The sequence below is a fragment of the Caloenas nicobarica genome, chromosome 2 (assembly GCF_036013445.1).
Source record: "Caloenas nicobarica isolate bCalNic1 chromosome 2, bCalNic1.hap1, whole genome shotgun sequence".
NCBI classification, from domain to species: domain Eukaryota; kingdom Metazoa; phylum Chordata; class Aves; order Columbiformes; family Columbidae; genus Caloenas; species Caloenas nicobarica.
This window is the reverse complement of record NC_088246.1, coordinates 103,010,291-103,032,965: the sequence shown is the minus strand read 5'-3', so window position 1 is coordinate 103,032,965 and position 22,675 is coordinate 103,010,291.

The following is a 22,675-nucleotide window of genomic DNA, read 5'->3' as shown; positions in this document are numbered from 1 at the left end:
AGCTGTTCCGGTGCTACAAGAAACCAGACTGCAACCAACAGCCCTTTTTAGAAAGCCCACTGAATGCGTATTGGATGCTGCTACTACTATGATTTTCAGTAGCTAACAACCTGAACTTGGTTCAAGGCAGTAACCTGGAAAGAAAATGTACCATATTCTATTACCAATCCTCTGAGGCAGGTCCCCATCTGCTTTTATCTTAATGGCTGCTCTGCAAACTAGTAACTAGCATCTCTCCACCCCTCCTTTTTTTTTTCTTCTTCGGAAACAAGAGGAGGCTCCTTGTCTATACTCATGTCCCATGGGAAGCTGCACATAAGAAGCTCGTTTTGCTGTTCACAGTAAATTACAACATACAATTATCACTCTATTTCTTTCCTTTCTCTATCTTCATCAATTTTATAAATTGAAAATGTATCGGCAGGAAATAATTGCAGTCTTGATATCTAACTTGTGCAATGTGTTACCAAAGGAAGTCTGAATTGTTCTTCTTTTTGAAATGGCTATTCAAAATGCAGCCCACAGGGCTCAGGACTACTTTCTGTATCAGAGTAGCACAGAAACTACATATGTGATTGTTATATTTTACTGTGATGTCACATACTTATATACAGATGGAAGGACTGTTAGCAGACAGCAATATGCAATTAGTTATCAGGAAATAACTATTATGAGAATTTTTTTCTTTTTTTATCATGATACCAAACAGCAGCAGTAACATAATTTTACTTTCCAATACCACTAAAAAAATAATAAGCAATTGCAATAGCTTCTTAATGGAGTAAATCCTTGTCCCTGTGCATTTGCAAGGCATACATCATTAAAACACTCGAAAATATAAACCTGCAGATCAATCCTGCTATATTTCTGTAAATCTCTTTTAAAAATGGTAGAGTCTTTACTACTCCTAAAGTATCTCAATCTAAAGCCCAGAACATCAGGGAACAGTTTTAAACCACACTTGAGTTTAGGAGGCTTGTCTTTAAACTGACTAATGAACTCTGTGTGATGTCTGCTTCTGCTTGGCAGCAGCAGCAACATGGTAAGGACTGCATTGTGCTCTTCTTAGAGCACTATGAACAAGAGCTGGGCTAAGGCTTGAATTCCTACTTTATGCTTTCACCCCAAGGAATGGAAAATACTTACTAGTGGTAGATTCCAAGTAAGTGGACGAAGCAATTATCTTCAGGTTTTACGTAGAAGACAACTACCCCACATGCTACGATGCTGTGTGTTTGCACAATGGTGGGCCGACAGGCTCAGAGGGCTCCTCCTGCACTGCCCTTAGAGATTACTGAAATGTGGTTAACTCTAGGGCAGCCATATGACAAAATCCAAAATCATAGAATCATAGCATCGTTTTCATCAGAAAAGATCTTTAAGATGCACGCAAGCTGTTGCAGATGAGGGAAGTTTTCTGCATGGACACTAAAGCAGTACTTACTACTATGGAGTCTTTCCAAATCTGTGGAGAACAGGTCTTTAAGATTTCATTTATATTTCCACAGCTTTTTGCACAGAGAAACAACCTTATTTACTTGTGTCAGTTTCTGCCTAATTTTCTAACTGAACACCTGTCACCCAGAGCTCATCGCTACAATCTTTAAGCATTCTACAGATTAATTGATTCCTTTTTCTTGTTGTGAGAGAGGGAGGAGTTATAATCCTTCCTCTCAGAGGGGATGAACTGCTGGTAAAAGCTCAAGATTGAAATCCTCTGAGATGTCTGACTTGTGTTTTGGAAATCAATGGAGGTTAAGGGTACCAAAAGAGGAGTGAAATCCCTCAAAGGCTTTTGGACCAAGTGACTTTCTCTGGACTATGACAAAGCAGAGAACTAAATCTAGATGCTCTCATTCTGTGCCCTAACCATCATTTGTCTCTAACTGTAAAGGGTGATAAATTGGATCAAACAGGATATAAAAGTCTTACAACCTCAGGCTGTCGTAGGTCAACTTTGCAATCAACTCGAGGCCAGGATTTTGCTTGGTTCCTTCCCCATGTGCCTTGAAAATAGAACAGAAGATAAAAATATGAAGCTACATGGGATTTTTTTAAAAAAGTCTTTGTTAAAATTATTTAACTTGGTTTACCACTTCTGATGTTTATGACTGTACTGTTGAATTCCAAAAAAAAGCCAGCAACCCAAATGATTTATTGGAAAAGAAACTTGCTAATAAGAGACCAGCTTAGTCAGCTAGGTTCTGGGTTCAGTTATTATCCTTATTCTAATCAGCCCTACAGTGACTGGAGGCATATGGCATTTTGTCAAACCAAGGACAATAGAAATACAGTAAACCTATTTTTTCTCCTGAAAGTACAGGACTTTGGGTCACTTTGTCCATAGAATTTGCTAGAAGCAAAGTGATTCTGTAATTTTCATACTATTAGATACATCCAACCTACACATCTTCCTAAATGCAGCCTGGAAGTTGATGGTTTCTCTTAAAGGGAGAATATTGCAAGGAACAGACAAGGCTACTTGCAAGAGAGGCATCTAGAAAACTCATATACATCTGAATTATGGAAGAAAAATCACTCCCACTTACTTCTGTTAACTGTGCTGATTTCCAGTCCAGCCACCAATCCTCCAGAGAAGCTTTGTGGATTTAAAAAAAAAAAAAAAGTCAAAAAAGTGCTTTTGTTATGCCTGGTTCTTTCAGCCCAAATAATGCAGCTTTATTGCTAAACAATTATACTTGCACAGAAATGTGATGATAAACTTCCTTATTGCCTGTAATTCTTCTGAGGTGCTATGTTCGCTGGGACAGCGTGGCAGCAACAACAGCAGCTCCTGCATGGATAGAAGCTGCAGACCTACGGAAGGTGGACTCAGCTAGCCCGGAGACTTGCGAGACTTGGGAGTCTGATAGACTCTGATGGACTAGGTTAATGATTTGGACTTTTCTGTCAGTGCCTAGAGTCTCCAAAACCAAGTTTTTCTGAAGACATCTTTCATGTATTTGCAACATTTGACCTGTACGAATCCAGCTGATTCAGAACTAAGGATGAAAGATTGCCAATGGTGACGTGGTGGCCCCAGATGGTGCATTTACCATATGAAAGAGTAATGTGTCAGATGGAACACTTGATTTCCTTGTTGCCTATTAGGCAAGCTTGGAGTCTCATTCTGAGGACTGAAGTGCAATGAGGCCAAAGAGGATCCTGCCTCTCAGTCGCTACCTTAAGTCCTAACCTATGTATTTTCCACATTCTGAGGATAAGGCTGAGTGAGATACTGGCAGGAAACATTTGGTGAACCACACATGTCATTGCACTCACACTCTCAACCCGGACCCATCCTCTGCCTGTAGGAGAGAAATGGACAACCGGGTCTTCTGAACTGGTTATATAGGTCTTTCCATTTTCTCCCTGTCCTGGGAATGAAGACCCCAGCCTCAGGCTGTGCTTCACTAGCTGCAGGAAAGGCACCAGCCTCATCCTTCTGTCCACCCTCCAGAGATGGACTGAGTGGGTAGGACCTCGTAGACATAGGAGGGATTTTTTGGCATTTTGACTGACTCAGTCCAAGGTGGTGTACGCTGATGAATATTTACCATAGTTATGAGATAGTTACAAACCATTTCTACATAACTGTGTTTCTCCTTGCTTGACAAAGCAATGTGTAGTAAAACACATTGACCAGGTTTCCCTTTGTAGGTGTTGTAGCGTGTGGCACTGTGTATTCCAAGGTGTCTTCAGGGTGTTCAACCAGAGGGCAGAAGGCATTGTGCTCCTGAAGAGTTTCAAGCCATTTCCTCTTTACTTCTGACCCACAGGAAGAGAAAGTGAATGCTCTGAGGATGCTCAAATTATGCAGGGACGAAAAAAGCTCTGAAGCAGCTTGAGAACACGAAGTACAAGAGAACTTAAGCTGTGTCTGTTCCATCTCTCAGCTGCATTAAGGGTAGCTTGGGGACAGGTAAATTTGCGACTCTTGGTAATTATCTTGGCCATTTTCATGTGGTGTTGGCTGATAATAACGGAGGTGTCATGAGAGTAAATTATCTCGTGACAGACCGTGATTTTAAGAATCTGTCTCGTCTGCAATACTAGATATGGACACGGTACCAAAGTCCACCAAAGTCAGCATTGCCCGACATGCTGCTTGATTATGGTTTTTTACTATACCAGATGCTAAATCAATTGAGATATTTTGCTTACAGTCAAAAGCAAGCTAACAAAGACAATATTTTATAAACCACTTAGAATCGTATAACTTGCCAAAAGTTTCGGTAATGCAAGATGATTGAATCTGGCTTCTTTCTTTCACAGATTGTCAGGTGCCTCCTCACATACATTCAGACTGGGCACATTATTTGAAAATATTTTTAAACAGGAGAAAGATAATTTTTTTCTTTCTTTTAATATCTTTATCAAATATTATCAAATAGTCCTCACTTTGCTAACACAATACAATGCGGGTTACTTTTAAAAATGGATTATATGAAAGGATTCATTTCAAAATTTTAAGAAAGGCTGGCTCAGCAAGATAATTTATACTGTCCAAAAAAGACTCCATCAGTACAAGACTATATTTTTTCCCCTGTAGTGAATGAGCTGCTTGGTGCTAATTAGATAAAGAGAACAAAACCAAGCCAATATGCAGGTATCTGCCTACCCCTGGGAGGACCTAATGTCTGTAGCAATCTGCAACGAGGAAGGAGACGAGGTTGCAGGCTTCCTTGCAGAGTCACTCTGCCTGTGGCTTGAGTACTGCCCACCAAGGCAACTCCAAGCCTTTCTGTTCATCCAGAGCCAGCTCAGATGTGGAAACACCCTCTCTCATTATGATCGCTGAGCATGCACTGCATGCAGCATACATCAGATGTGATGGGAACCAGGCGGAGCCTGATGTTTCTCTGGATTCCTTTGGGTTAACAGAGACCAGGACCTTGTGGCAGGAGGGCTGACTAAATACATGAGGAGGCCTGGGGAGTTGTAGCTCACCAGAGCAGACATTGCTGACTGCTGAGGTGATGCTAGTGTGATGGCTACCCTGGACATTTCTGCTGTGACAGTTGTTGTTTACAGTCATCAGTACACTGGTGACAGTAACCCTCATTTCTATTTCTTCAGAGAACCCTGCTTTCCTGAGTGTGGGAAGGACCAGGGTCAGTTGATGGAACTTTATGTATTTACCAAGTCACTATAGAAATAATAAATTGTAAGTCTAATATTATTGGTTTGGATGGGTGAATCCATGGGTACAGTTATTAACCATGCAGGTGGTGAAACTGCATCAAGTACTGGACAGTGGGACAAGGTAAAAGCACGTACCAGGAATGGCTAGACTGGGAATCTCACTCCATTTATTGGCCAACTGTTTCAAATAGCCAACATGACTTGTAGGAGCCAAACCTCTGCCGATGAAGCAAATACGAAGCAAATATGCAATGGCCTGGAGAACTAGCTTTCAATCCCAAATACTGAGTGAGGAAAAAAATCAAACCAAATCTTTCCAGCACCAGAGTCAATAGGAAAAGCAGACGCAAATCCAGCTGAGGTCAGAACAGAGTACCTGCCACTTGCTATGGCTGTTCTGCTGAGGAGTCCCCTCGTGGCCAGGGACAGCATGCCTGCCACTCCCCTCTCTGTCCCCCATCTCTCCCCTGTCCTCTGCTTTGTTGTAGTGCCTTGCTGCAGTAGTTTCTTAACGCTTGCCCACTTTATATAAATGCCCGTAAAAATCTTAGGGTTTAGTATTTCATGAGCTTTTCAGCCTGGTGCGCACCACAGAGTATGTTAATTCTGATCAATCAGGGATGGAGCAGGAGGAAGCAACAGTGAAGGACCTGCACGCCCTCTCCCATTAGCAATGCTGGGATTACGTGTAAGGTCTTGATAACACCGTTCATTCTTAAAGGGCCACTTTTTGTCAGTCTGGTCACGGCAGCTGGCCATGAAAGCAAAGGATTTGGGTCTGGGAACCTCCATACAGGGTCTTTGTCTACACCTTATAAACAATTTCCAACACTTTCTCCCTAGTGTGATTTTTCCATGACCTTTTCCCTTTGTGCCTGCCCTCAGCCATAGACTTGGACCCTGTCCTGTATCCATGTTTTCTTTGCCTCCTTGGCTTTTTAGGTAACCTTTCGCTGGGTATCTCCTGCCAGCAGCACTACCTGTACCTTTTCTCTCCTGCTTGTGCCTGAGGTTTTCCATTCACTTGCTGTGCTTTAACCACAGACATCATAAGGAAGGGAGCAGGGATTTGCTTTCTTTAAGACGTATTAAGGCAGTTGCTTACTGGAACTTACTATCTTTTGCTGTCATTTTATGCCAATACAAACACGGTGCACATGGTAGGGTTTTACCCACTTAAAAACAGGCACTTGAGATGCAGAATAAGGAATAATAAGGCCAAAGAACTTAATCACTGCTTGTTTGCTGCTTGGGAGGCACAAGAGAGGTGACTTTATTACAGGTGACAATTACAAGCCAAGGACTAAGGTAGGTTTTCTCACTGAAAACACTGCTATTGCTTTGCATATCTAGCCTTAGGATAATTCCTTAATCTACTGATGCTCTATAGGCAAAGTTAGCATTCCTAAAACTTTGAGTCTTCAGTACTTTAACACTGTTTAAATAAAGCACTTATAATAAAAGGAAGTAAAGGTTGATGTGTACAGAATAATTTCATCATGGTTTCTCATTCTTCCCTTCATTCTTCCTCTTTCCTCCCATTGTTTATTGTGATCCTTTTCTATGTTAAGCCTGGGTTATGCTGTAAGATCCTTTAGTTGCTTAAAATGTGGTGCATACTTATTGTGGTATATAAATATATGGACCAGGCCTACACTGGGGAATAGTGGGTGCTGTCCTAGTGTAATGGAAAACAGTAATTCGATGTGGAAGAGCACCGGTTCAGAGGACTGGAGCCAGCAACACTGTCTTCCCAGGGACTGCTGTGGTTCTGATAGAGCTATCCACACCTCTGCAACATTTGTCAGACATGCTACCCCTATAGCAAGTGGGGCACAACAGAGTCAGGGAAAGTTTCTTTCTCCAGTCAGTATTTGTCTTGCAGAGGCAGTGGAAAATCTGGTTATGCAACTGATAATAACACTACAGCTCCAGGATGCTATTCTTCTCCACTGCACCAAACTAAATCTGGCTGTGTTTAGTGAAGTTACTCTTATTTTCACAATGCCAAGGCAGTACCGCTCTGTCTCTCTCTTCATCAGCTCAGTACCCTCTGAATTATTATGGACTCACACTTCACATCAAGTCTAGCAAGACTTTTTTTTAAAATTATGTCCCATCTACTTAGCAGAGATTCCTAATCCTTTCATACAGCTAATTTGGAACAGCCAGACTCAAAAGGCTTCTGTGCTGTTATAAGCCAATATTTTTAGAGACAGTTGTAACTTAATGTACCCATTTGGCTGCCTTTCACTGTTTCCCATGTTGACACCATCTTGAGATCCACAAACCTCCTTCAGTGCTAGGGATGCTGGTGGATGGGAATAAAAGGACTTTTGTTTTCTTTCTCTTTTCTCAAGTGTGTTAGCTAACAGGTTTTAGACACCTGTTATTGACAGGACAAATTGTACTTTAATATGGTTTAGTTGGCTCGCTCCTAGGGCTCATGTACACTACCTAACACATATTAAAACATTACTTGCTCAGCCTGCACCGGAATATATAACGTAGTCGTTTAAATGCGTTAACTAACACATTTTGGAGAAAAATGCCACTTCTACTGGAGCCAAGACATTCTGTTAATGAGTTGAGTATTCCTTCTAGCTCTTTCTCCAGCAAAAGGAAAATAGTTTTTACATTGTCCAGACCTCTGGCATGGGCTCACACGGTGGGAGAGGCAAGAAGGCCAGTCCATGGGATTGTGCAAGGAGGTGGAGCTGTGTGCTGGGCCATGGTTGAGTTTTTGACTGCAGATGAGCCTCGCAGGAGGATGGAAGCAGGGCCAGGTGCCTTCGGGTGGACCACAGCCTCTCCTGCCAATCAAGCCAACCACTTTTGCTGAAACATGAGGAGAAGCTGAGCCACAGCACTTTAGAAGTGTCTCAGAAGGAGGATGATGGCCAGGGGTTATTAAGACGGAAGCCAAATAAGTGGGTCCTCCATGAAATGAGTGAAACATGACAGGTCTGGTTGTCAAACCTGATGACAGTGCCCGATCCTATGGGCACTGAAATTCCTAGGAAGATGCCATGACCTGCCTTGGCAAAAGTGGCAGGTGTTGGTAAGGGACTCACTTTGGATGCCTCCTGTCAGACCTGTTCCCCCATGACCCCACCACCCATGAAGCCTTGATTTTGGGAAACCCTGAGCTATGAAACCACACCTCATTGGCTTCTGCCATTTCTGTTACTCAGCACCATCTTGAGACCCCCCCAAAACCAACAGTCCAAGTGACCTCTGGATTGCTTGAGCCCTCCTAAAGTAAATGTCTTTGGTCATAGGTTTTTATGTTTGGAGAATGGGTCTTTGGTATTTTCAACACTTTGTACTATTTTACTTCAGAGTTGGTTTGTTGTTGGTTTTTTTCAGCTATATTTATGAAATTCCATCAAGCAATCCTTAAGAGAAAGGTGCTTTTTACAAGTCTCCCATTCAGCATTCATGGCACAAATCATGGAAATTCCTTTAGGCTACACTGGTGCCAGACTCTGTGCCTCCCACTTTTATGTGCGCTTAATAAAACACATCTATTTTCTTACGACCAAACTATCTTGGTTTTAGTCGTATCAGGGATGAAATACAATTGCATTAGTAATCCCATATGTGCGGTGCCTGATCTGTTTCTCCATGTTTCTTTAGGATCTTTTCCTGCCTCAGCGAGGAACTTTTTCTTTTCTCTTCAGCTGTTCTTTTCTCCCTTTTTAGCCTTTTTCCTGCTGCTTCTCCCTCCTTCTTTCCCCCTCCCCCGTTTACACTTAACCTTCTGTTTCTCCTTGTGTCCTGGCAGGAAGGATATAATGCAATCGCTGCTATACAGTGACAAAAGTAAATATGTAGCTCTGAGTAAGTGCAACAGGGTTGAACAGCCCTTTTGCAATATGATACCGCATAATCTCCTTCCCTTCCAGAGATAGTTGCTTGAATGCTAAAGAGTTGCAGCTCCACTGCTTTTACAGCTCAATAGTTTTTACTCGGCTTTTCTTTCGTTTTGCATAAAGCAGTTCTTTTACTGGGACTGGTTCTGGAGCTATCTCCCAGCCTAAATCTAAACCAGGAATAAAAGGCATAGGTTCGCATTACAGATGATTCGCTCATCTTTTGAATGTCCATATACTTTTCCGCACGTAGGAGGAAAAAGGAAAGCTGTATAATTTATGTGTGGTAAAGCCACACACACAGAGAGAGACACAGGAAGACTTCTAATGCTAAATCCTTATGACTAAGCACCCAACACAGTAAGAGCTCTCTTTACACAACTGTTGGTGGCATGTGGGCTTTTTAACTTTCCCAAAGAAAATCATTAAGGGTAAAAATTTTTGAAAGAGCCTACATGACTCGGGGGTCTAAATTCCATTGAAAATCAATGGGTTTTCTGCATCTAAAATTCTCCATTGCTTGAGAAAAATTAGCAATACTGAGTGGTGCCACTGAAGTGTGCCTTATGCGTCTCCTACAAAAGGGTGCCTTTAATGTAGAACCAGAATTTTAAATTATGAGTTAGCTATTTTACGTAACCGTTTAAATATGACTAGTTTAATTAACTGCTTTACAGAAACAGATGCTTTTTAATATCTGCGACTTTCATACTTTAAAGGTACAGGACAACCACTGCAAATTCACCTGGGTCAGGAGACAGGATGTGGTTCTGGGTACATTTTCTTTGGCTGCAAAGCTGCCGTACGAGATCCTCTCCTGTAGGCTCTCACGTCCCCTATGCTGCAGTTCACTGTCACCCTGAATTGTGCTGATACAACTGTCTGGGAGGCTGCACTGTAAACTCATCATTAAAAATTAGCCTCCAAAAACCTCAGGTTCTCTCATTTCCTTGACCATTTTATAGGGCAGTCTTACAGTTTTATTGGCACACATCAGAAAGGAATAAATTGCAATTCAAGATCAGGAGTTTATGGGAAAACTGGGCTAGCAATATCTTTAATCTCCTTCCCAATCAAATAAAAGGTACATGGAACCGTGCTCTGAAGTCATGGCTGCATCGTTACTCTTCCAGCAGCAGTACCAAGTTAGAGAGTACCTATTCTCAGCTGTTAATTACTGTTGCTGCTGCCCTTTCAGTTTGCCAGGCCGCATGGTCACTTAGATCAGTCAGTTGATTCAGGCTACAAAGGTATAAATAAACAGATAAAGATGGATGAATAAAATGCAAATAAATGCTAGGTAAGTAAAATATAAATAAGTATTCTTAGGTTTTACCTACTTCTACTTTTTTTTTTTTTTCCTGGGGCATATCAGATTATATGGAAGGGGAAACAGGAGTGGCTAAGCCAGCATTACTGGTAAAACATAAAAGTCACTGATTACAATTCATATTGATTTCAATGGTGCAGGCTGAATTCTTGCATTTTGCAACCTTTGCAATACATTCCTGGGAGCAGTGGCAGGAGAGAGAGTTGTGGGGTAGGGAAGCTACAATAGCTCAAAGGGAGGGAAGCAGAACCCTCATTTTTCATAAGAGGTTGCTTTGGGTTTTATCTTTAAAGGAAATATCCTTTCTGAAACATAAGCATCTAAACTACTCCTGTTGTTCAGGAAGCATCTGAATTTACATGACTGGGAATGAGGTAATGTCTTAATGCAAAATAAATGCAAAGCAGCTTAGGCGTTTCAGCGGTTTCTTTCTCTGAAGATGACACTGTGCACAAAGGTGTCTCAAGTGCTGAGGAAGACGAACTTTTAGTCCATGCTGGTTTGCACAGATTTAACAGCTGAAACCATGCACCACAGCTCCAGAGTGTCACACATACCAGAGAAAAAAATTAAAAATTATAATTCCACCAGGAAACAGAAGAGAAGCAAGTTCTGCACTAATGAAAGCACTCCTTCATGACACCAAATAACTCTCACCTAGTAAGATAAGAATGAAATCTTATAGCCAACAAATTATAACTAATTATGGGCTAAGAGTGTCTCCTCAAAGCTCGTATTTCTGTGACACGGCTTTTGTGAAACACGAGACCTGCCTTGTATAAGTAGGATTAAACCTAGAGCCTTATTTCAGAAGACTTGTAGTTCTAGTTAATGTGGAGCTATTTCAAAGATCAGGCCCATAGGAAGTCCTACAAAGATGTAATCAGATGCAGATGCTAAAACTTGCGAAGTCAAATCCCTTGTTACTAAGTCTGGGAGGAGCCTTAAGTATTGCAAACAAGCACGATAAAATAATAAAAGCCACAGTTCTTGAATTCACATGGCATTGTGAAGCTCTCATTTGGAAATAAAGGCAGTTGCTATCCCTCCTGGTTGTGAAGAGAAAAATCTTGAAAATAGAACTTTAAAGACTGCAGCATCAGCAAACAAAACAAATCATGGAAAAACAGAACCAGCTTTTTTCAAGTTGGTTTTAATCTCAAAATTCTTAAGCCAATCTCTAGATTTTGATGAATCATGGATTTTGGACAGCTGGAGTTGGAAATGCCTAGTTTGGCACAAAAACCTTGTCAAAAAAACAGTACTAGGCTTTGATCTGAGGATATTCTGGGTACCCACAGAACTGTAGACACTGAGCTTCCCCCATGGTACACAGTTTACTTAGATACCTAAATGTACATGCCAAGAACCAATGTAGGGCAACTAAACTGGAAATATTGGCTATAGTTAGCATAGATCAGTAGGATGGGAAATAATGGAAATTTTATACAGCTCTTCAATATATGGTTTATTAATCTGAGGAGTATTCAATTTATTTTTGACATAGCCTCTTCCAAATACAGCCATGGAAGCCACAAGGTATGTTACACAGTGAAACGGAGGTTGGAAAGAGAGAGAGGGATACAATTATTGCCCCAGTGAGCAGAAACAGTGCCAGGAGCAATGGCCCTGGAGAACTGGGAGCAGTGATAAGTTACAGCAGCAGCAGGTGAAGAACCCCCTAAGTGCAGAAGTAACTTAGCCAAAGTGAAAAATGGGTGAGTAAAGGTGGTGTTGGAACTTACATCGAGAACTGCAAAGTTATAAAAGTAGTGTGAAGTGGTGCACAGAGAAAAAGCACAGGAGGGCTCTCATCTCTGTTTCTGGAACAACGGTTGTCTGGCTGCTGTGTTTTTAAAGTCTTCCAGTTCAGAAAAAATAATGATGTTGAAAAAAGGAGAAAAAAGAACTTTATAATGGATGAGAAGTAACTTTTATATATATATACATACATATATACACACACAGTGTTTGCTTCCACTGCAGAGATCGAAGAGGTGGTTTTATGAGCTGAACTATTTATCAAAGATATGACCAGTGAATAGCTTCACATTATAGTCATATTCTGATCTAATGTGTTTGAATCCCCAGCAGCAATTCCATACTACATTACAGAAAAGTTATTTTATAGGTAAGAGTATATTTTAAAGGTGGGATGGTGTGTGTGCATGGGGGTGCACATGTGTGTGTAAAAGTGCTCATCATCTAATCTCAAGGCAGTGTTTTGCAAATATACCACACCTCAGTTACTGGATATGCAAATCTAAAAAAGTCCACCTTTTTTCACACTGTGTTCAAGCAATGAGTAAGAGAAGCACATATGAACAAGGTGGAAGAAATATCCCTTAGCACGACATACCAGCACACTACAGAGGGAAAGAGGAGTAAAGAAAGATAAGGAGCAGGAGTCAGCATAAACAAATAAAAAGACTGAATCGTAAAATCAAGAGCTGAAGAAAACTACTAAATAAATATATGTACCACTAGGCAAGTTAATGCTACTCTGGAGGAGCTTTATGTACGTGGTTGGCCTTTACATGCCAGCTAATCCTCCTGGACACTGACCTTGTCAGTGTTGTTTGTGTAATCTTTGAATAAGAATATGAACTGTTCTTTTAAATAATATCTCCAGGGTGGCTAGATAAGAGTTTTGCACATGCGTTACACATGTAAAGGGCCCAGGGCACATTCCTCTTCCCATGGTGGTGGGTAGCAGCCACTTGTGCTCATGCTGCACCTACTGACTCGGGAGGGCTATGCCACTGCAGCGAAATGTTCGGCTGGCAGATCTTCATGCCAGGGAGTATAGATACCAAAACTTGCTGTACTGCAACAAAATTAGACCTCAAGCAGCTGGAATAAAGTTACATGAGGGAGTAAGCTGAAGATATGCTTTCACAAAGCACACTACAACTCAAATATTTCTGCACATTGGAGACAGCCAGGCCAATGGCAACACAAGCTCAAATCTGAGCTCTCGTGTGACACAAGCCAAAAAATGTTGCATAATAATTTTTGCCTCCAACCCCATCAAGAGCAAAGCTTTGGGTCTGGCAAATCAATGTCGAAGACCGAGTCATGAATAAACCCAGAACAAACCAAACCAGCCATGTACAGACAATTAAATGCTTTTCAAACTAACTCTGGAGCAGACATCTAGGCAGAAGACAGAAGGATCTTGACGTTTGGAAATTTAGAGATGCTCCAGTGGCTAAGGAAGCACTGCAAAAAATGCCTAATACAGGGATTAATAAATGCTAGTCAAAATTGTTGATAAATTTACTTTCAAAGCTTTTACAAGCTCACTCTGATAGAACAAAGTCAGCCAACAATGCATTATGTTAATAAAAGGTAATAAACAAGATCCATGTGGAAGGTTTTAGTACGAAGTGTTCGTGGAATAATGTACAAAAATCCATATAGTGTGAGAGCGCAGCCTACCCACATACAGTCAGTGGCTTCTACCTGATCCTAGTTTAATTTTATGTTTAAACTAGCTGAGACCAGCAAAGGTTTAGCACATCACAGGCAAGAGTGCAAAACACTGTTATGATCTGCAATTTGTTTTCTCCAAATATTAAAATGTGCCAGGGGTAGTTTCAGACCAATTATGCCTTTTCCACCAAATTACTTTCTCTGTGATAACATCCAGCAGTGGAAAGACTAATTTTATCTGTAAAGTTCACAGAATCTTACAGAGTTACAGCCATACTCGCAGCTAATTTGAGGCAGAGAAAGTTAAAACACCATCAAAATATAAATGCTTCCTTCAGCTGATTCATTAGTTTGCATATCATAACAAGGACTTTGTGTTCTTGGGTAACGTTAGTGCCTCGAGGACATCCTGCAGATGTGTGCATTCCTAGTCTGAATTTCTTTAATTTGTTATGCAAACATCAATTCTTTTTAAATACGGTAAAAAGAGGGACTTTTTATTGCAGCTGACAACCACTGGCATTAATGATAGCTGTTCCTCTGATACTGCTTTTTAGGATAAAGGAGGACACCATATTCTAAACAGAAGTCTACCCATTAATGAATGTTATATTTCTCATTAGAAGAGGTTCAACTGACAGACAAAACAGCTATCAAGTGAACTCAGTAAGTCCTGCTCCAAGTCAGGAGGCCTGGTATTTTTTGACACATGAACTATTCTTCTCCTCAAGGAAACAGTGAACTTTAAAACCTCTAAACAGCGTAATAGCAGGAAAGTCTGAGTCTGGCTTGTGTTTTTACTTTTCCCTTTTTCCTTGTACGGGTGTACTATAGAGGCATGAGGCAAGGACAGAACTAGCAGCAGAGGGCTGCATTTTGGCAGGCCTCACAAAGGGGAAAATTTGGGAATTTTTGCCTCAGAAAGGTGGTGCCCGGGTGCGCTCTGGACTAAGCAAACTGGTTTTGGTGGTCGGCTTGTCCATGTTTTGTTACCCAGGCCGTCCTGCCACTGGATTTTTGTTTTTCTGAGCCATAGGCAGGAGGGCGAGGAGACAGAGGCACCAGGGCGGCAGGAAGAGGTGTTTCAGGAGGCTGCTGCCTCACACGCCAGCTGTGCCAGCCACTCCATTCCCCAGTCTCTCTCCCTTAAAACCCAGCCAACAGGAGCCCACCAGGCTCACCTCCACCCAGGCTGTGGGATGGGAGGAGGAAAGCAGGGCGAAGACTTCTTTGGTGGCCTTTGTGGGGGCCGTTTCAAGTCACATGCTCCGATCTCTGCTCTGGGTCATGACTGGAGGGGTTTCTTTGACTTTTTCTTGAGGCTGCTGAAGTGTGGCCTCTGCCTGGTATTTTGTTTCAGGGCAACAGGATGGACCAGGAGGCAGAGTCCTAGTGGAGTTCCCAGGGCTTCCAGATGATCGTGGGAGCACTAAGGGCCATTGGTCTATGGGGTCCCAATCCATTATCCCAGTCCGTGTGACGAGGAGAGCAAGACAGTTTGGTTCCCTCAGGGATTATTATAATATTGTGTCATTTGATGCTGCACACCTCATCCTGACAGAAGGACTCTGACCAAGTGCCCTGAGGGCAGGACCTTGTCCTCTGAACTCTGCCTTCAGTGCACCTCTGCCACCTTCTCATCCACTAGTGAAAACCAGAAAGATTGTCCCTGCCAGTTCATTCTGTACCCCAGATGCTGTGAGCCATATTGGTCTTGTAGGCTTCATCCAGAGGGTGTCCAGGCCTCCAGACGATTTGCCAGGGGAATAAAAAGAACCCACAGGAGCTGCCAGCATTTCTACTCTCAAGATAGTCAAGCCTGTGATACCAGATGCTTGCTGTCTTGCTCTATCAGTGCTGCCAGATACAAGCACAATCAGCCAATGAGGGACCAATGGAGAAGACAAACAGACCATACTCCCAACCCTGACCCGTGTAATCGCTTTCTCTTTCCCCTTTTATTCTGTGACCTTGAGGATAATGGCGTAACATTTCCTTCTAGAGGAAAGCGGGATAGATGTGAAATAGGCATTGCAGTAAACAGATGCTAGAAGCGTCCTGACGGGAGTTTGACAAGAGGAGCCCCTGGCATTAATGGCAGGTCTGTAGAAGAAGAATGGATGCAACTACGACACTACGGAGATGCTTTAAGAGGCCACAGTGTGCAGATGGACCAGGCATTCCCACCTCAAGAGCTGCGAGTGGGACAATCCACTTATAGTACAAACCAGGTTCCCACATGAAAATGAAAAAATTCATTGCATACATGGTATTTTAAGGATAAATTCATTAAATATTGTGATATGCTCATATTTTATGATAACAGGGACCTTCTATGCAGTAGAAGGGACAAGCAGATTCCACAGACAGAGAGCATCCTGCTATATTTATGGCATCTGATAATGAGTTCTTCATCAGTGAACACTGTCCTCGTGAGAAGGTCTACTTAATTTCTGGATTCAGTGAACAGTGACAGGCAGAACCATTCATTGATCTAACTGTACACCAAGAAGCTTAGCAAGTAATCTGTAGAAGACATTTTTATTTAAAGAATGACATATTATTCACTGCTATCTTTTTGTCTTCCCTCCTGTTTCCTGGAAGTGTTTGGCCCAAATTCTGTGCTCCTGTGAGCAATGGTAGGCTGTTTGCCATCCTTGCTGTGCTCTGGATCTGACATGGCACCAGGCTGGCCAGCAATACATGCAGCTTCCACTGGCTGGATTGGTCCTTCCAAGCCAACTTCTGCAGTTGTTAATAGCTGGAATATGAAAGCCAACTGGGAATAGTCTTACCACCTCAGCTTAGACCATTAAGTGGATGTAGTGATAGGTGTATCTATATATGTATCTATAGTGGTACCACTGCCACTGAGCCTAGTTATGTTTAGGAACTGATTTTCACTTCCATTTTCATGGAAACTTTGCATAATTGCACTTCCTCTAATTAATTTTTCAGACAGCTTTGTTCAACACAGGAGACAAATTCTTCATAAAGTTAAATTTAAATCTTATTCACATGAGGCATTTCAAAGCTTGAATAAAGAAGATAGGTAGAATGCAGGCTTAATATCATTAAATCTAGTGACTAAAGAAACTTCTACATGAGGCTGGTTAACTGGCTGGTTCAAAAAAGTCCTAATGAGTAAGGATAAGCAGACAAAATGATATCTTTAACATAAGAAGTCACCGAAAGGCTGGTCTTCTAAAGCTGTGTATCTAATGCAAGAAAAGTAGAGGGTTCTAATAAACATGAATAAAAGAAGGATTGCCATGTTTCTATTTCTAACCAGATCATACATTCAAACAGCTATTCTTTTGCATTGTGAATAATTAGTGATATTCTTCCCATGCTGGAAGAATCAAAAAATTTAAGGACTCCTTGGACACAGAGGGGCAGATAGAGCGCAGCCTTGCACCTCTTAAAAGACTAATCCTAAACTGATATGGCCTTAGCCGGAATTTTGTCACCAGGAGGACCCTTTCTCTGCTCAACAAGGCCAGCATGGCACGGAGGTAGCCCATCAATGAGACACTCTCTCTCTTCTGCAGTGGTGGATCAATGTTGTTTCAAAACACTGCCCAGCTGCTTTCTCTGTCTAAAGAAATTTTGTTTTGTGATGCAGATTCCCAACGCACTGGACTAAGCAGAACGGCCCCGACTGCAGCTCATAAGATGTCTTTTCCTTCACATTCCCCTTCTGACAATTGATAATCAGCCTTTCAAAATGCAAAATCATTCTGTGTTCTGTGCCCTAGAGTACCAAACAACCCCCTGGCTTGGGAGCTCCTGTTGCTCCACTGCTGCTCCTTTTATGTCTCTCTGGGAATCAGCATGTCAGGCCCTTTCAAACTCGGGCCCCGAACACATTTTCAGGACAGAAGGGAAAGAGAACATCTCTCTTCCCATGAAGACTAAAAGCTTAGAGGAGGAGCATGGTATAAAAGCTGTAGACATATTAGGCGTTTAATGGCAGACAGAGCCAGGGTGTTGTGTTTGTTTGTTTGTTTGTTTTTGTGGGAGGTGTACTGCTTAGAGGGATCAGGTAACCCTGGGACTTCGGAGTGTCTCAGTTTCCAAATCACATCTCAAAAAGGGGTAAGAGTTGTTTCCCCCCGGTTGTCACTTTTGTCTTCAGCCCTTCTCTCCCACCCCTTTCTCCCAAGTTACAAATATCCATGGAAAACATTGTATGCTACTGGGAATGACTTTAAAATATCAGGACAATCCAGCTGTGAGTCTCTGTATTCAATAGACAGGCTACAGTGCTACGCAGCTGATTTAGAAATAAATCTCAATGTACAAGGCAGCAAGCCAGATGCTGAGATAGAGGCAGGACTATAAGGTAAACATAGCTCAGCACTTTTAGGTACAGGGTGGAAAAAAACCTTCTTTTTGTCCATAAGAAGTATGTTCCAAATTTGTTCCTTCCCATGGGAAGCGAGGGGTAAACTCTACTATATTGTAAAAGGTTAGAGTTACAGGCAGGTAACAACCATGCAAAGGCAATTTTCCTCTAAAAAAACACTATCCTCTGCATCTCTGTGAAACTGCATTATCCAAGAGACACAAACTCTGATATTAATATACCATCTTTTCACTCAAGAAGGGTCTGATGGGTCCAATACAACCCCCACTATAGTCTTTCCTATTAATGCAAGATCTTGCCTTTAGAAAAACACTTACTGCAGCATTTTGAACCCTGTCTGTATTATTATAAGGCAAGTCAGAGTATGATTATCTTTCAGTTAATGATGTGGCAGGAGGTGGCTTTTTGCCAGGTTCAAGTTAGATTCCTTTTAAGTTGCAGCCTTTAAGATCCACCTGGACAAGCAATAATTAAAGGGAATAGCAAATTAAGTGTATTAGGAAGGGGAAATGATTTACTAACCAGGGGGAGAAATAATTTATTAGAAAAGAAAACTTTTCCTTTAAGCTGAGGGAGTCATATTACCTCTTTCACAAATCATTTGCTCTGTTGTTGGTAACTCACTTTCTAGCTTTTCCTCCTCTATGAAAAGCCGCCCACCCCACAAGCCTGCGGCTATTTCTTCCCATGGGGCACCATTCCCTGGCATTCAGGGCCCATCCTGACATGCGCTTTCTGTTCCTGTTCAGGAAGACTTTCATTTTCCCTGCAAAACTCTTTTGGGACAGGATGGAAGGATGGGGAAGAGGGACAGGGAAGCGTTCTTGGATAGACCCTAGGTGCTCTCTAATCACAGAAATAATCACGGACACCTAGTTAGAGCAGTCTTATGGACAGGACTCCCCCAAGGCTTCCGTTCAGCAACCAAGCCAAAAATATAGAGCTTAAGCCAACCGACTGAAGTGGAAATGCAAAAAGTCACAAATCAAATGGTAGGCAGGCTGCTGTCCTTTCCTATCAGATGAACAAGCAAGAGCAATGTTCAAGTCATTGCAGTGACTGTTTATTTCTTTAAAAATATTTTTCTGGAACATGTTACTGAATCTCTGCACCATAGCTATATGCGAGACCCTAGTGTTCATGACAATTAAAAACCCCCATGTTTATTAAGATTCAGTCGCAGTGGCACAACATAGCATGCAATTATAAACACAAAACAGATGCAACACCATCTTCTCTATAGTCAGTGAAGACTGCACTCTGCAAAACCATGGAAATTTGTGTCCTTGATTTAATGGTTTAAAATGCAGGAAAGCTGTTTACATTCACTGTCAAAATGTTTGCATTACATATGCTCACTGCCCCTGTAGTGGAAATATTTTTCCACTAACATTGCAGAATAAGCACAAAATGAAGATGCAGCACTCTTGCTAACAAAGTGCTGGCATAATGCAGTTTCACCTCTGCTAAAACATTTGTTAATGACTCATCACACTGCGCTATTTGTTCCCTTTACCTTGGATCAGCTTCTTGAGAAATTTAGTATTATGCACATATTTTCAACTCTCCACTGATAAGATAGCCTTTTGTACAATATTACAGACAATGTGTTCATGTCCTAAAAGCATTGGCAATGCAGATTTTTTAAAGTCCTTTATTGCAAACTTCACATTACACAATTGAATTTGGAAAAGGTGCAGGCACCTTCCATGACACATGTTTAGGATCAAGTAGGTAAGCTGTATATTTTAAATTCTGTTTTCAGTTAAAAGGCACAGTGATGATTTTCAACTGCCTGTACCCTTAAACTAGAAAATAATTAGGAATACAAGTCTCAAGGAGAGTCAGTGGCATTTTTTTAAATCTCCAGCTAAGACATCAGTGAACACACATTGCAGATGTATAGTATTCTGCTACCAGAAAGTCTTTTAAATGCATATCTATATGCATAGACATACTGTTGGTAATGCTTAAGTTAGTTGCTATGAAAATCAGAGTTTCTCACAAGTCTGCAAAAATTCATTTAATTTATATTGGCACTGTATAGACTTCTCTATATTTTCTCATGTTTTCCTCAGTTTCTGTGGGACTATTCCCAAGGTTAAGCATATGTGAAGGCTCAAAATCAAGGTCATAGTGTTTTATACTGGCTGTAGAACATGATTCAGATACTCATTATGTGGCCGATTGCAAACAATTTCTGTCTACAGATAAGCAACTGGTGTACCAGTACAACAGAAAGGGCAGGTATATTCCATCAAAGTATACCAGATTCATTTATTTTTGTTAACTATAGTTTAACAGGAATTGCTGATATGTTTGTTTCATCTTATGCAACTAAATTGAATGTATGAAATACATGGCAATGATGAAATGTTATGCAAGAGTTTTCCGCTGTTAAACCTTATCAAGAAAAGCACATTATTTAGTCAAATGCACACTGTGAAAGATTCTTGCAGTTTTGTTTGCTTAGCTTTTTTTACTGTGTGGTTTCTTTGCTTTTAAAGAAACAGAGGATGACTTGCATCTGAGCATGTTGAGTGAATTTTGCAGATATTTTGGCTGCACTAAAGGTTTCTCTTGAATATATTAAAAAGTTTGTTGTCAAGATTATTTACTAACACATTCTCAAGCCACCATCCTACAGCCAGCCAACATCTCTTAACAAGAATTTGCCTTTGGTTAAATAAATTTTTTAAAAAATAAAGCAAACAGTAATCTATCCCAGTTAAGTTAAATACTACTTGACTGGAAGAATCTCTCCCCACCTGGTTTGACTAGGACGCTGCAAAACCCGGGTCTTCTGCCTGCAGCTTGGAAAATTTGCATGTAAGTTGAGAGGTTTGACTATATAGCAACAACCTGGCATTATAACATGCTTAAAATGTATTATCTCCATCAGTCAAAGTGCAAGATGACTGGGATATGTGAATGGTTGCTACCCACACACAGAGAGCAACATGGATTTCTTCCATAACTCTGTTTAGTAGGAATGAATCAGGCTTTCTGTCTTTACAACTGGGCATCCAAACTCTGTGCTTTCACTGTGAACAGATTCAGTTAACAACTCTCGTCTGTTCCTTGTGGGGTAGAACAGAATATTATGGAGACCTTTATACTCCATTTCCAAGGGTGTCTAAACAACGTTCAAACATACAAATGTTCAAAAATACATTTTTTGCCTGTCTGCTCTTGCTTGTGTTACATGAAGATGGCATACAGGTATTGAAACAAACGTGACTCAGATTTGAATTGCACGTACACATAGAGTAACGTATTTTAGCCTACTAAAAATGCAATCCCCAGAGACGAATGTACTGAAATAGATCTTCAGCTGCTCAGATTACAAGTCTGTTCTTCTACATCCAAGTGAGCTATTCTCTGTCCTGACTGCCTTGTGACATGGCTGGCAAAACAGACTGGGGTGCTCGCAGAAAGTTTCTATTTCTCCTGTATTTAATCATTCAAGACACTCTCTGAAAGAGAAAATACCATTTTATGGAAAATTATTCACTCAATTCTCATGTTGAGATGCCATAAATTATAGTACAAGCCTGAGATTACTATGTGAGAGTACTTTTAAGTTAAACACCTTCTGACAGATCACAAACAGCCCTTTCCATAGAATGTATGCCTAATTTCTATTTGTGGCATTTGTTTCCTCAGAGCTTTTAAATATTGGAAGATGCAGAGAGATAGCAAAGGAGCATAGGTAATGTCTAAGACCTGACAAAATGTCTAAGATGAAAGCTACTTGGTTTGCTGTTTTGCCATGAATTCAAAACTTAGAGTAGGGTCACTAAGCTGTGGCCTTTTAACTACTCTCGGCGTGATTTATGGGTGTGTGCTGAAATGCTATAGCATATTTCATGGTTTTGCATGGATGAAGCACAATATAAAGTGGAACCTAAGTCTTTCCACTGGGTATAGGTTTGAGTCTAGGAGAGTTTGGGAGTTCAGAATTTCAGCCAAATTGCTAAATTGTGAAACATATACCTGCATGAGGGCTTGGGGAAAAAAGTGCTAACTAATGCTTCTCTGCAAATGCAACAAACTCAGTAACATCAAAATACTTACAGACTCATACCACTTTTATTTAATTGGCCATTCTAAAAGGAATCCAAAAGTCAAAGGCATTTTGTTTCACCGGTTTCTTAATGTAATGTTCTGCATTTTCTTGCTCAAAATGTCATTTCTTTCTGAGAGGATTGAAATCAAACACCTTTTTGCATTTCAAATTGAGCAAACCAGTTCACATGGCCTAAACTGGTTTGTTTATTTGTTAGTTATCTTGACCAAGGTCCAGGAGTCAGGATCCTCTCTCCTAAGGAAATTCCAGAAGTCCTAGGCACAAAAGTCGAGTTTACTCTTTCTGGATGGTGGAGTCCTGCATTCCTTGCAGTATAATGACATGGAAACTAGATCTATCTTCTTCATGTCTAAAATTTGATGGTTAGAAGACATTCCTTATGGGGACACCTGTGAGTTCAAGCACTTTCTGACCTAAAACCCAGTTTCCTA